General features: G+C 31.7%; 1 protein-coding gene and 1 long non-coding RNA gene across 3 annotated transcripts in view; one reads left to right on the top strand and one right to left on the bottom strand.

The window, feature by feature from the left end:
- LOC142331707 (organic solute transporter alpha-like protein) overlaps positions 1 to 14,289 on the top strand; it is a 207,147-nt gene that overhangs the window by 172,634 nt on the left and 20,224 nt on the right. The gene's annotated exons all lie outside the window — the stretch shown is intronic.
- Positions 1 to 14,289, bottom strand: part of LOC142331710 (uncharacterized) — an 87,215-nt gene that overhangs the window by 72,077 nt on the left and 849 nt on the right. The window contains exon 2 of the long non-coding RNA XR_012758066.1: positions 10,740 to 10,814. This is a non-coding gene — a long non-coding RNA (uncharacterized LOC142331710). The remainder of the gene's footprint in view (positions 1 to 10,739; positions 10,815 to 14,289) is intronic.

Raw genomic sequence — 14,289 nt, 5'->3', positions numbered from 1 at the left:
GGAATAAATTAGCATAGAAAAACTACAATCATTTCAGTTAATTTTGTTTTTTTTTCCGTAACATGAACTAATCACGTATTGCTAATATATTTTTAAGTTTTCCTTAAATTGTTTTTTATGAGAATTAGTTGTAAAAATTAATTAATTAATTAGTTTTAAAAATTTTTAATTATTTTCGTGCAAGTAATAAAATGAAAAATATTTACGTTTTATAATATCTTAACATTATTCAATATATGTTTTTGAAAATGAATAAAACTGTACGATACATAAAATAAACTTAAGATTTAACGATAAAGAACCTGACACCAGTCTGGATTGAGTTCCTATTCCACCTTATAAATTTCTCTGCATTAAACACAAATAATGAACTAAAACAGGAGAAAAATATTAAAAATTAAAAAACACGACTGCCAAAAAAAACACTGCTAATGTTAATTAAAGAGTATTAATTAACTGCTAAGGATAATTAAAAAGCGTGCGAGTGACAATTTTGTATATAGTATAATTTATCTTCAAACTTTTTAAATTTATTTAAATATATATATATATATATATAATGTCCGTAGCAGTGACATATCCGTAGCAGTGTCATATACATATATATATATATATATATATAAATCCCTTTCAGCACGCCGGAAGGCGGAGGTAGATTTCACTGGTCTAAATAGTGGGTAAAAAAGATTTTCACCTTAAAGTTAAGAAAAACTTCAAATTTACTCAATAAGACAACAGTTGCATGCGAAAAAAATTTCACATGTTTAGCAAACGACAAGCCCCATTTTCTTACAATTCCAGCAAAGTTTTGGTCACCCCTTGCCGTAAGGATTGGTCATATCAAAGATTTTTTAGACAAAGGTTTTAGGTAATGTTTAGAGGACTAAAGATCACTTTAAACCGATTCTATACTGTGCCTATTAAGGGAAATGTGATTTTTTGTTTGTTTTCGAAACCCCATTTTTCCACCCCCTGGGCCAATGGTTGGGATATCAAAAAACTTTACTTATATAACCTTTAGGTCCTTATGCAAATAATAGCAAGAAATTTAAACGAATTCGATATTTTACTTAATAAGAAAGTTATAGTGATAATTTGTTTTTTCGAAAAAGCTTCACAATTTTCACCCTCATGGTCCGATTCTGACCATTAACAAACTCGACCGAGATTTTGGGTCGGTATATTTTATGTATCAATTTGAAAGTGATTGGCGCAAAATTACGGCAGTTACCGTGCTCACAAGAAACTGAAATATATATATAATATGGTTTTGGAGTCTGGGGGATGTGAAACGCGAAGATATGTCGAAATTTTCCGGAAGTCGAATCATGGTATCCATTACAATAGGTATCTTTTTTATGAAATCTACCTAATCTAGATCTACCAAATCTACCACGGAAATAAAATCAACACCGTAATTAATTCATTCAATATCGTAGCAGATCTTAAAATAACAATTTTCGTTACAAATAAATCGATACTGAAAATACTATCGATTATCGATTTAGAATCGTATGTAGATTTTATGGCCTTTTAGTTACAAGTGAACACATATAAATATATATTTATGTAGCCCATGACAGTCCCGGTAACGTAAGGATTCCAACGCGGGGTCATACATCTAAATCGGTACAGCCGTTGAACTGCTACGGTGGAACCCACATACATACACCCTAAATACTTTACACTTCTTTTTGGGCAGTCGCTTAAAACAAAAACGCATACTGAAAAGGTTCGTTTACAGTAAAATTAAATTCAAAAACCAGATGTGGATTGCAGTTGTTTTATTACGGTCAATAAAACAGCAGACCTAAATCTATTAAATAATAATTTTTTTTTAAAGAGCATTTGTTTTAGAAATATGTACAAAATTATTTGATTTTTTTTCTTCAGCTTAACAGAAAATGACATCTGTTGAGTAAAACCTCTAGGCGTGTTGTTTAAGAATATGAGTAAAATAAATAAATATTAAAACGCATAAGGAATTTGTAGATATAAATAAGAAACATAAAGTAATCACAGTTTCCTGGAGAAAGTTGTAAAACTTTTTTCCACTAAGAAACGTATATGTTAAATTAATGAAGGCCATTTAGCAAATTTAATATTGTCTTTAATAACCTGTTAAAAATAATAATAATAATAAATTTCATTCGACTGCATAAGAACACTCCGTAGAGATTAATTATAAAAAAAAAATAAAATATGTTAATTTTAATTTAATCTATAGTTATATTAAAAAAATGTGGTAAACAAATTAAAAACGTTTGGTTTTTCGGCAATTATTCGGTAACTAATTTAGTTACAGACTTTGTTGTGGTTTTAAAACCCTCATTACATTAAGCCACAAATAACCAACAAGCATCGACTACGTTCACTTAATTATGATAGAAGTTTTAAGGGAATATATAGCTTTTATCAACTCAACAGCATTTAAATAAAGCTATCTCAGCAACTAAATAAGATATAGCATTCCTTTGGTCTTAAAATACGTCAAGCGCCATCAAATAAGCGTATACCAACTTCGATCGTTCAATTTACAGGAGATAAGAACCTAACCGACGCACAGCTAATTTTGATCTGAAAGGAAGTCTTACGTACCACAAAGTAAGTTTTACATTATAATTTAATTTATTTACTGACGTTGCGGAGCAGCACAGGTTTGCCTAATAGTTGTAAATGTATACTACAAAATACTAGAACGATTAAAATATGTTCCCAAAGTCTTCAAAGTATGATCCAGTTTTAAGTGTTACACATTATCTTTTATTTTTTTTACACATATACTTACATAAATAAAAATTTTATTGATCGCCATAAAATAACCCATTGACAAGGATTAAGTCAAAAACGGGAAGGTATGCGATTCCTAGGATAAAAAAAATCACCTGCCAAACATTTACTGAGATGGTTCAAGGGGAAACCGTGGTAAAATTTCGATCGGGGAAACAACACCGAATATAAAATTAAGTAATAAAATTGAAGTAACTTAAGTCCATATTAATAATTTAAAATACTTGTATATAAATACGTGAAATAATAATATTAAGATAAATGCGTAAAGATTCTACGTAAATATAAAAAAAATGTGATGTGGACACCATATGACTTCCTTGTACGAATATTAGATTACATATACACAATTTTTAAACAAATAAACAAAATGATGATAAACTCCGACTTCGGGAGAATATTGTCCAACAATATCAGAGGACTACCCACCGGGTTGGTCTAGTGGTGAACGCGTCTTCGCAAATCAGCTGATTTCGAAGTCGAGAGTTCCAACATTCAAATCCTAATAAAGGCAGCTTCTTTTAAACGGATTTGAATACTAGATGTTAGATACCGGTGTTCTTTGGTGGTTGGGTTTCAATTTATCACACATCTCAAAAAATGGTCGACATGAGACTGTACAAGATTACACTTCACTTACACTTAAACATATCATCCTCTGAAGTAACAACAGACGGTGATTCCCGATGGCTGAACACGAAAAAAAATTTCAGAGTAATGAACTATAAGATAAAAATTTTTTGCAATTTATTAAACACCGGCCATGTACGCCTCAGTGTGTATGTCGTTCTTGTGAGGTCTGTTATTCAGTCAATCTGTAGTTAACATTAATGTAGATAAAATTAAACTAGAATATCAAAAAATAATACCATTCTAAATTATAATTTTCAATATTAAATAATTAGATGTTTCATCAACTCTACTACATACACACATATGTAATATTGCCTATTAAATTACATGTATACATTTTTAAAAGTATATAAAATTTTATTTCACTAATAACTTCTGATTTTTTTTATTGTTATTGAATAATTATTTATTTTAATTTTTTTTTATGCGGGTTAGTAATTATTAATAAATCAATATAATTAATTTAAAAAATATATATATTAAAAAATTTTTTTTTAAATAAAAAAGGGAGATGAAGTCTGATTCGAAACAATGTGCCTTCCCCTTATAGATCTAAATATTTCATTAATTAAAATTTCATTCGGCTATAATTCTGGAACCAATGAAAATAAGTACCACTTACGATATATCGTTGAAAAGCTCTCGATGAGGGCTTATTACTAGAGTTAAGAAAATGTCCAAAATCAAAATTTTTTGGTTTTCAAGCTTTTTTGGACACGTTTAGTTCAGTCTATTGTAATCAAAACGGGAAGTGCACAACTAGATGTTTACAACAGTCCTAAATCCAAAATTCTTCGCATAATTCAAAAACGATACGTATATACGTACGTACGTAAGTAAAGACGTCACGCCGAAACTACTCAAAATGGGTATTTCCGTTGAAATCTAAAAACCGAAATTTTTCGCAATCACAATATTTCCTTGAACGAAGTAAAGGAAGTATTGTGATCGAAAAGGAATACTTCCTTTAATTCGTTCAAGGAAGTAAAAATGAGCAGCCCATCATTTACTCGGATGAATCAAGGGAAACCGTGATAAAATTGATGAAACCGTGTTAAGCTACAAAACTGATGAAATTTAAAACCATATTTTTTTTTTGTCTTCAGTCATTTGACTGGTTTGATGCAGCTCTCCAAGATTCCTTATCTAGTGCTAGTCGTTTCATTTCGGTATACCCCGCCACATCTTGCATCTCTAACAATTTGTTTTGCATATTCCAAACGTTGTCTGCTTGCACAATTTTTTCCTACTATCTGTACCTCCAATACTGAAGCGACTATTCCAGGATGCCTTAATATGTGGCCTATAAGACTGTCTCTTCTTTTAACTATATTTTTCCAAATGCTTCTTTCTTCATCGATTTGCTGCAACACCTCTTCATTTGTCACTTTATCCACCCATCTGATTTTTAACATTCTGCTACAGCTCCACATTTCAAAAGTTTCTAATCTTTTCTTCTCAGGTACTCCGATCGTCCAAATTTCACTTCCATATAAAGCTAGGCTCCACACATAAACTTTCAAAAATCTTTTCCTGACGTTTGATTAACTGTTGATGTAAAAAAATTATATATCTGACTGAAGGCTCGTTTCGCCTGTGTTATTCGGAATTTTATATCGCTCCTGCATCGCCCATCTTTAGTAATTCTACTTCCCAAATAACAAAATTCTTCTACCTCCATAATCATTTCCAATTTTTACATTCAGTGGTCCATCTTCGTTATTTCTACTACATTTCATTACTTTCGTTTTGTTGTTATTTATTTTCATGCCGTAATTCTTGCGTAGGACTTCATCTATGCCGTTTATTGTTCCTTCTAAATCCTTTTTACTCTCTGCTAGAATTTCTATATCGTCAGCAAATCGTAGCATCTTTATCTTTTCACCTTGTATTGTTACTCCGGATCTAAATTATACTTTAACATCATTAACTGCTAGTTCTATGTAAAGATTAAAAAATAACGGGGATAGGGAATATCCTTGTTGGACTCTCTTTCTTATTACGGCTTCTTTATTATGTTCTTCAATTATCACTGTTGCTATTTGGTTCCTGTAAATGTTAGCAATCGTTCTTCTATCTCTGTGTTTGAACCCTAATGTTTTTTAAATGCTGAACATTTTATTCCAGTCTACGTTATCCAATGCCTTTTCTAGGTCTATAAACGCCAAGTATGTTGGTTTGTTTTTCTTTAATCTTCCTTCTACTATTAATCTGAGCCCTAAAATTGCTTCCCTTGTCCCTATACTTTTGCTGAAAGTTCCATATTAATAATTTAAGATATTCGAATATAAAAATGTGAAATAATATTAACATGAATACGTAAAGATACTAAATAAAAAAAATAACTACAAAATAATATATTATTACGAAGCCATTAACGAAAACTATTCTAGTATATATTTATGTACAAGTTGAATGGGAAACTGAAAATTCCGGGTATTTAAACACTCATTGACTGAATAATGTTGTTTGTGTAAAAGAAACACTTTTAATTGTATCTTTAAATATATTAGCGAGAAGACTTGTTTTAAATGGTTCGGTACTTTACTAAAAACGGCAACGGAAGCGTAATAAGACGTCGTGTTATGTTGAGTTACGCAAAAACAGTTCCGTTATCTCGTTTGACAGAGTTGGATACGGCTGTTTTTTTTTTTGTTTTTTTTAATCAAGAATAAATGACTATTTTTTGTCTTAGCGATGATTGCAGATTCATAAATATAAACCACAAGAATAAAAAACACATTTAATTTTCTAAATACTGGTCTGCACGATTCATATTTATTTGCGTAACAATGATCTGACAACCTATTATTATGTACCTTGAAAAATTGTTTTTAATTAATCGCGCATTTGCCATCCAAGTAAATGTTTATATATACATTATATATTTCACTTTCTTGTGGACACGATAACTGCCGTAATTTTGCACCAATCACTTTCAAATTGTTCCTTAAAAACAACTCGTCCCAATATCTCGGTCGAGTTCGTTAACGGCCGAAATCGGACCATGGGGGTGGAAATGGGGCAGCTTTATCGAAAAAACAAAACATCGCTATAACTTTCTTATTAAGTAAAATATTGGATTCGTTTAAAGTTCCTACTATTTTTTAGATAAGGACCTAAAACTTATATAAGTAAAATGTTTTAATATCATCGACCATTGATAGGCCCAGGGGATGGAAAAAAAAGGGTTTCGAAGGAAAAAAGAAATCATACCTCCCTTAATAGGCATAGTATTGAATCTGTTTAAGTGGTCGTTAGTCCTCTAAACATTACCTAAAAACATTACCTTTTGTCTGAAACAATTTTTGATATGACCAACCCTTACGGCAAGGGATGATCAAAATGTTGCTGAAAATGTAAGAAGATTGTGGTATGCTAAACGTGTGAATCTTTTTTCTCATGCAACCATTATCGTATTGAGTAAATTTGTAGGTTTTCTTAACTTTAAGGTAGAAGAAGTCTTGTAACCCCTACTTAGCAGCGGTAAAATCTACCTCTGCCTTCCAGCGTCCAGAAAGAGATTTTTTATCCCAGGAATTGCATACCTACCCATTTTTGAGGTAATCCACGCCTGAGTTATTCTGTGCCGATCAGAATAAAATATTTATTTATTTGATATTATTATCCTAAGTACATATTTGTAAAAAAAAGAAAAGATAATGCGTAACACTGAAAACTCTATCGCATTCTGAAAACTGTGGGAACATGTTTTGATCGTAATTGTATTTTTTAATACACATTTACAACCATTAGGCAAACCGAGTTGCTCCGCAACATCAGTAATAAGTTATAATATAAAACTTAGTTAGTGGTACAAAAGACTTCCATTTAGATCAAAATTAGCTGTGTGACGATTAGGTTCCAATTTCCACTGAATTGAGCGATCGAAGTCGGTATGGGCTCATTTGATTTTGCTTGACGTGGTGAATGTTTTAAGACCAAAACGAATTCTGTATCTTAATTAGTTGCTGAGATATCTCGATTTGAATGCCGTTGAGTATGAGGAAAGTTATGTTCCCTTTAAACTCTTCTCGTATTTGAGTGAGCATATTCGGTGCATGTGGTTGAAGTAATGAGCGGTGTTTTAAGACCCCAGCGGAGTTTGTAACTAAATAATTACGAATAATTGCAGAAAAACTGAATGTTTTTAGTTCACATTATTTTAATACACGGACGACAACGATGATGGATGATATTCGGCATCCCTGGAGACGGTGCTTATATCGAAAAGTTTAGTATCGTTGTTGGCAAACGCCAAATCGTAAATTTTCACTGGTCTAGTGGTGAATGCACTGGAGTGGTGACTCCCAAATCAACTGATTTGGAAGTCGAAAGTTGCAGTGTTCAAGTCCTAGTAAAATCAGTTATTTTTACACGAAATTGAATACTACATCGTGGATACCGGTGTTCTTTGGTGGTTGGGTTTCAATTGACCACACATCTCAGGAATGGTCGAACTGAGACAGTACAAGACTACACTTCATTTACACTCATATATATCATCCTCTGAACCATTATCGAAAGTAATTACCGGAGGCTAAACAGGAAATGAAAGGGGGAAGAATGCGAGACTTAAATCGGGAGAAACACATTCGTGGCAAGGATTTCTACATAATCAAAACGCAGAAAAGCTATAATAAGACGCTCATCTCTTCTTTTCAAATATTAAATGCATTTATACGGTATATTAGAATGTTATTTAAATAGTTTACATTTAATTTCAGAAAAAAAACTTAAGTGTTAAATTTTCAAAATACATTTCAAGAAATGTGCATACAAAAATAGTTGTCGCATAATAAAATTTAACGCATATTTTTTTTACGGAAAATTACATCATATGTATGACGTGAGTGGAAAGAATAATATAATCGAATAACTGATTAACGATATACGACCTCCTTTTTACGATACCGTAATTACTCCCTCACGCTTTAAACATCTGTAGCTGTAATACAGCGTGCCTTCTTCCATTTTAGCTAATACGATGACCAAATTTTATAAAATATTTCATAAATGAAATATGATTCAATAGGCGACGTAAAAGTTATTTCATTGTGGACATTAACGCAATAATTTATAGTTATTACTAAATAATACGCATTTAAAATTTACACTCCACTAAATAAGTGCGATTAAAAAATTAAAATAAAAAACTAATAATAATAATAATAGCGATAGATTTCATCGCAAATGCATTTTAAGTATTTAATCAATCGTTTTACTTTACCGAGTACGTCCTGACCCCCGCAGGGGAAGACACCTTCCGCCACCCCCTCCGTTCAAAGCCCTTATGGGTTTTACCGGAGGTCATCTTAATATGTATCGTAATATGTAAATGTAATAAAACCAACAAATTTTATCATAACGATCGACGAATCTAGCAGACGATTTGGACAGGTCAGCAAGAGCGCTTAAGGAACCGCATAATAGTTTGAAAAGTGAAGTTATTTCAATAAATCTAAAAAAAATGATTCCACATTTCGTCAAACTTAACAACAATCAAATAAATCATAAATAAAAGTAAAAACAAAAATTTATATTGGAACGTACAACTTATAACAATTAATTAACAGATGAAAAGGAGAGTTAACATAACCTAAGTTTCTATCGTAGTAAGGTGCGTGCGCGCGCGCGTGTGTGTGTTTCTACACGCGCTCACTCGCATCTAAAACAGTAATTACATTGATGCAGAACGCCATTCATTCACCTTTTCAATAATAACTCGGTTACAGTTCAGTCTCATTAGAAAGTTTTCCTTCCTGACCACTACTACTACAACACTTGTATTCGTAGAACTGACCTCTTGTTTTACATATTAACAACTCGTTCTGTATTACTGCAATAACTTTTCACTCGTAATATTTTACGCGAGATAATATGTTAAAGCTGATATTTGCTTTCGATTTGTTTGTTTTTGTATACTAATAATATCGTGCTGTCTTATTTTTGTTTATCAAATATTTCTCTACAAGCATCTATAACAATTATTATCGGCCTTAAAGAGTTTAAAACCACCTTTTCAAATCGTGTACAATATATTATATCTTCTTACTAAAACGAATAAAATCATATACTTTTATGAAAATATACAAAAATAAGCAATAAAATGAACATATTTATATACAGAGAGTTGATAAAGTACGGCGACCGTTAAATACAACGCAGAAACACGAAGTTTAGCAAATATTAATACCTGGAAAGGGTCTATTTTTCGGCATGAGACCACCATACCGCGACCGAGGGAGGAGAATCAAAAATTTTAAATAAAAAGGGTAGGATTGTAAAACATTTTGACATGCATTATTAAAAACAAAAATTTTAATATTAAAAACATCGGACTGTAACGACTTGACGAATATTCTAACCGAACTGGCGGACACTTAATGTTTTTCAAGCATGCCGGCCACCGTGGCGCGAGTGGTAGCGTCTAGGCTTTTCAACCGGATGTCCCGGGTTCGAATCCCGGTCAAGCTTGGCATTTTCACACACGCTACAAATCATTTACCTCATCCTCTGAAGCAATGCCTAACGGTGGTTCCGGAGATTAAGAAAAAAAGCGTGGTCTGCAGTACATCTTAAATAACACTGCTCGACACTGAAAGGCTAAAAAAAGCTGACTTTACCGTCACGTCCTAAAAGCCGCGTTCTGGGAAAGTCCTACAACTTGTGGGTTGTTTTTGAAGCACGGCTTACACGCATAACTTAATTTAAAATATTTATCATTTTATTTAAATATAATATTTTTTCGTTTAATTCAATATTCTAACTAAAGCGCACGCGCATACCGTATTTAATTCGCGAGGGTGTGGCGGTACTAGCGGCGACGGTCGCACTAACTAATGTAATTTCACAACTTACATAGAATAAATTTCGCTTGTACGTCGGCAAACCGGTGTAGCCGCAAGACTTAACGCGCAAAATACTGAGTTAACCGGACGATTGAGTTCGAGACCCAGCCAGACCGAGTTAACCCACCGGGTTGGTCTAGTGTTGAACGCGTCTTTCCAAATCAGTTGATTTGGAAGTCGAGAATTCTAGCGTTCAAGTCCTAGTAAAGTCACTTATTTTTACACGGATTTGAATACTAGATCATGGATACCGATGTTCTTTGGTGTTTGGGTTGCAATTAACCACACATCTCAGGAATGGTCGAACTGAGACTGTACAAGACTTCATTTACACTCATACATATCATCCTCTGAAGTATTATCTGAAAGGTAATTACCGGAGGCTAAACAGGAAAAAGAAAAAAGCCAGACCGAGTTACTTTTTATACTTTAAATATTATTCATTCATATAATTCTATCGCTCACCTGCAACGATAGGTCACACCACATCTCCCCTCACTGGACAAAGTCTTTAGATCCACAGGCTATCACTTCTAATTTCTAAGAACAGAAGAAATGTAAATAAAAATAACGTTTCTGTTATTCCAAATACCTTTTTAGAAAACGCTTTTAATAAAGAACTTTCTTTTTCCTGTTTAGCCTCTGGTAATTACCTTTCAGGTAATACTTCAAAGGATGAATGAGGATGATATGTATGAGTGTAAATGAAGTGTAGTCTTGTACATTCTCAGTTCAACCATTCCACGTAGTATTCAACCAGTTCAACCACGATCTAGTATTCAAATCCGTGTAAAAATAACTGATTTTACTAGGACTTGAACACTGCAACTTTCGACTTCCAAATCAGCTGATTTGGGAAGATGCATTCACCACTAGACCAAGCCGGTGGGTATTTTTAATAAAGAATTAACAAGAGAATGCAACACACTAAAAAGACTGCCTCTCGTATAGTATTTAAATTTTACACCTATGAAGATACACAGTTTCTACAAATAAATATTTAATTTGAATGAATTAAAATGATAAATAAGTAAACTATATTCTTATCGATAATCAGACCCTGCATTGTCTTCCAGGTCTGTAGATTGATATGCTGATACTATTTCATAAATTTAACCTCGGAAAAGAAAGCTTTACTTGAGAATTAATAGATTTTTTTTTTATTAATCTGGCTGTATGTGGACATGAAGATTGAAGAAAACATTAAACAGGTGGAAAAGATTAAAAATGGAGAGTGAATAAGGACAAAAACTTAAACTGAATAATTTAAAATAGAATACTAACTGGCTAGAACAAATCATCTAAGGAGAGGAATTGATTTTAACTGCTCTAAAAGATGCAAAAAAAGATAGGCTGGTGAACAATAAAAATTATAAATATAAAAGGAATTTGGAACTATCAGAACTCAAATTTTTAAATAAGAATACAAGGGAATGGGCTTGCTTTGCCTACAAATTACTGTATGGTGGTGATAAATTCAGCTGCAACTTAGAACCAAACTCAGAATGGAATAAAATAACATAAGATTTCATGTAAAATATTTAACAACCTTAGAAAGCAATTTTTTTCTTCTTTCTTTTAGTGTTTAGCCTCCGGGAATTACCGTTCAGGTATTACTTCAGAGGATGAATGAGGATGATATGTATGAGTGTAAATGAAGTGTAGTCTTGTACAATCTCAGTTTGACCATTCCTGGGATGTGTGGTTAATTGAAACCCAACCACCAAAGAACACCGGTATCCACTATCTAGTATTCAAATCCGTATAAAAGTAACTACCTTTACTAGGACTTGAATGCTGGAACTCTCGACTTCCAAATCAGCTGTAGAAAGCAATCTGAAAAATAAAAATACCTGTACAAGTGTAGATTATGAAAAGGAATTTGATAACAGATGGTGGAATGAAATATTTCAATTGTTGAGGAACGTGCAATATTGAAATTCAGAAAAATTATCGCATGCAATCAATCTGTTCAAGAATCAGGTTGCTTGTGATGTAAGAGTAATGTGTGAAAAAAGATCCAATACAGAAAGGAGTGAGAGAATGATTTTTGATGTTCTTCACTTTTCAACTTGTTTATAGAAATACTAAAAAAAATTGAAGGAAAAAATAGGGAGAAACATAATAATCCAAAGAAAGAAAATGAAGACGTTAAGATTTGTTGGTGACACCTTTTTTTTTTTTAATAGTAATCAAAAATGGTTTATGAGAGAAATAATGAATTATGAGAGAAAGGATTCACAGCTTAAATAGAAATTAAGTTTGAAAATAAATAAGATTAAAACAAAGGTAATGAAGAATATCATGCAAAGTAGTATGTTGAGGAACTGAAGATACTGAAAACAAAAATTTCAGAATAGTGTAATAAAATTATAAAGGATGCGTTAAGTAAAGAAAACAACGAAGGCAGAAGTTCATCCAGAAATAGATTCCACTACTACCAAATAAATACCTAGTATTTATTTTATTTATTTACAGAGTAACAAAAGGCTTGCTCCCTTTTTAGAGTTACTAAAGGATTGAATTTTGTAGTGCGTGAAAAATGTCATGCCTGACTGGGGTTCGAACCCAGGACCACTGGAAATTATTATAATTTCTATAAATTAAAAGAAAATTTATAAAAATTTGATGCGTAATGAAGCATTTTTTGGGTCAAAGCTTCATTGCTTTGACCCACCGGGTTGGTCTAGTGGTGAACACATCTTTCCAAATCAGCTGATTTGGAAGTTGAGAGTTCCAGTTTTCAAATCCTAGTAAAGGCAGTTACTTTTATATGGATCTGAATACTAGATCGTGGATACCAGTGTTCTTTGGTGGTTAGATTTCAAATTAACCACACACCTTGGGAATGGTCAAACTGAGACTTTACAAGACTACATTTCATTTACACTCATATATATCATCCTCATTCATCCTCTGGAGGAATACCTGAACAGTAACTCCCAGAAACTAAAAAGGAAAAAGAAACAAGCTTCATTGCTAAACACAATATAATGCATCCAGGTATAATTAAATTGATAGCAGAATGAATAAACTGTAGAAAACAAAAACAATAACAAATAAAATAGGGAAAATCTAATAATTATGTAGAGGTTAAAGAACAGCACAGAACAGGGAATCGTGCCAACTGATGACAAAAGACATATTTAGCTTTAAGACCACTAATGTACAAGATAACATTACTGATTTACTTTCAGTGCACCATACAATATGTTCATCTGATTAAGTTTTTACAGAATAACATTGAATAACATTTTTAATGTTTTTTTGGTTAAAAGTGTACTGTTCTTAAAGATAGGATGCACCGATTACATGTCTGCAATATAAAAAATTAATATTAATGATGGAGGAAAATAAGTGTTTGATAGTCCTAAAGACAACTGTTTAATTAAATACTCTCTTAATTGCTACACAATTGTTCACATTTAAATTACAAGATATTTGATTATATAATATTTACATATAAACATTTCAAACTTGTTTATCTATAATCTGATCTAACGAGAACAAGCAACTGGCAATATCAATCATGAGCACTTCTTTGGCAAAACATAAACCTCTAGCTTTAATATATTCTAATTAAATTAAGATAGTCTATAATTGAAAAATAAGAGACGAGTCTTTTTACTAACAACTAACTAATTCTTTATACAATATAAAAATAATTACTGTTAATGACTTCAACTTTTATTTATTAATAAATTAATTTAAATACACAAGATTATAGAAAGAAATGATCAGATAAAAATCAAACCATTCATATAAAAGTGAATTTAAATAGAATTGACAGCATTACTTGATTAACAAAACAATTAACTGGTTTGTTCATTACAAGAAGCACTGATTTTTTTACTCACAGTTTATAATTTAATTAAACAAAGGTTAATCATTTAGTTAATTTTTTAAATTATCAAAATTTTTCCTAAGTACAGTAATTATACTTTTAATTAAATTTCTTGTTGTTTCTCAAGTACAAAATTTCAATTAGATAAATCAGATCTAATTTTGAGAAAAC

The sequence above is a fragment of the Lycorma delicatula genome, chromosome 10 (genome assembly GCF_047948215.1).
Source record: "Lycorma delicatula isolate Av1 chromosome 10, ASM4794821v1, whole genome shotgun sequence".
In the NCBI taxonomy this organism is placed as follows: domain Eukaryota; kingdom Metazoa; phylum Arthropoda; class Insecta; order Hemiptera; family Fulgoridae; genus Lycorma; species Lycorma delicatula.
Note: the sequence above shows the minus strand (reverse complement) of the source record. Positions and strands in the feature narration are given on the sequence as shown.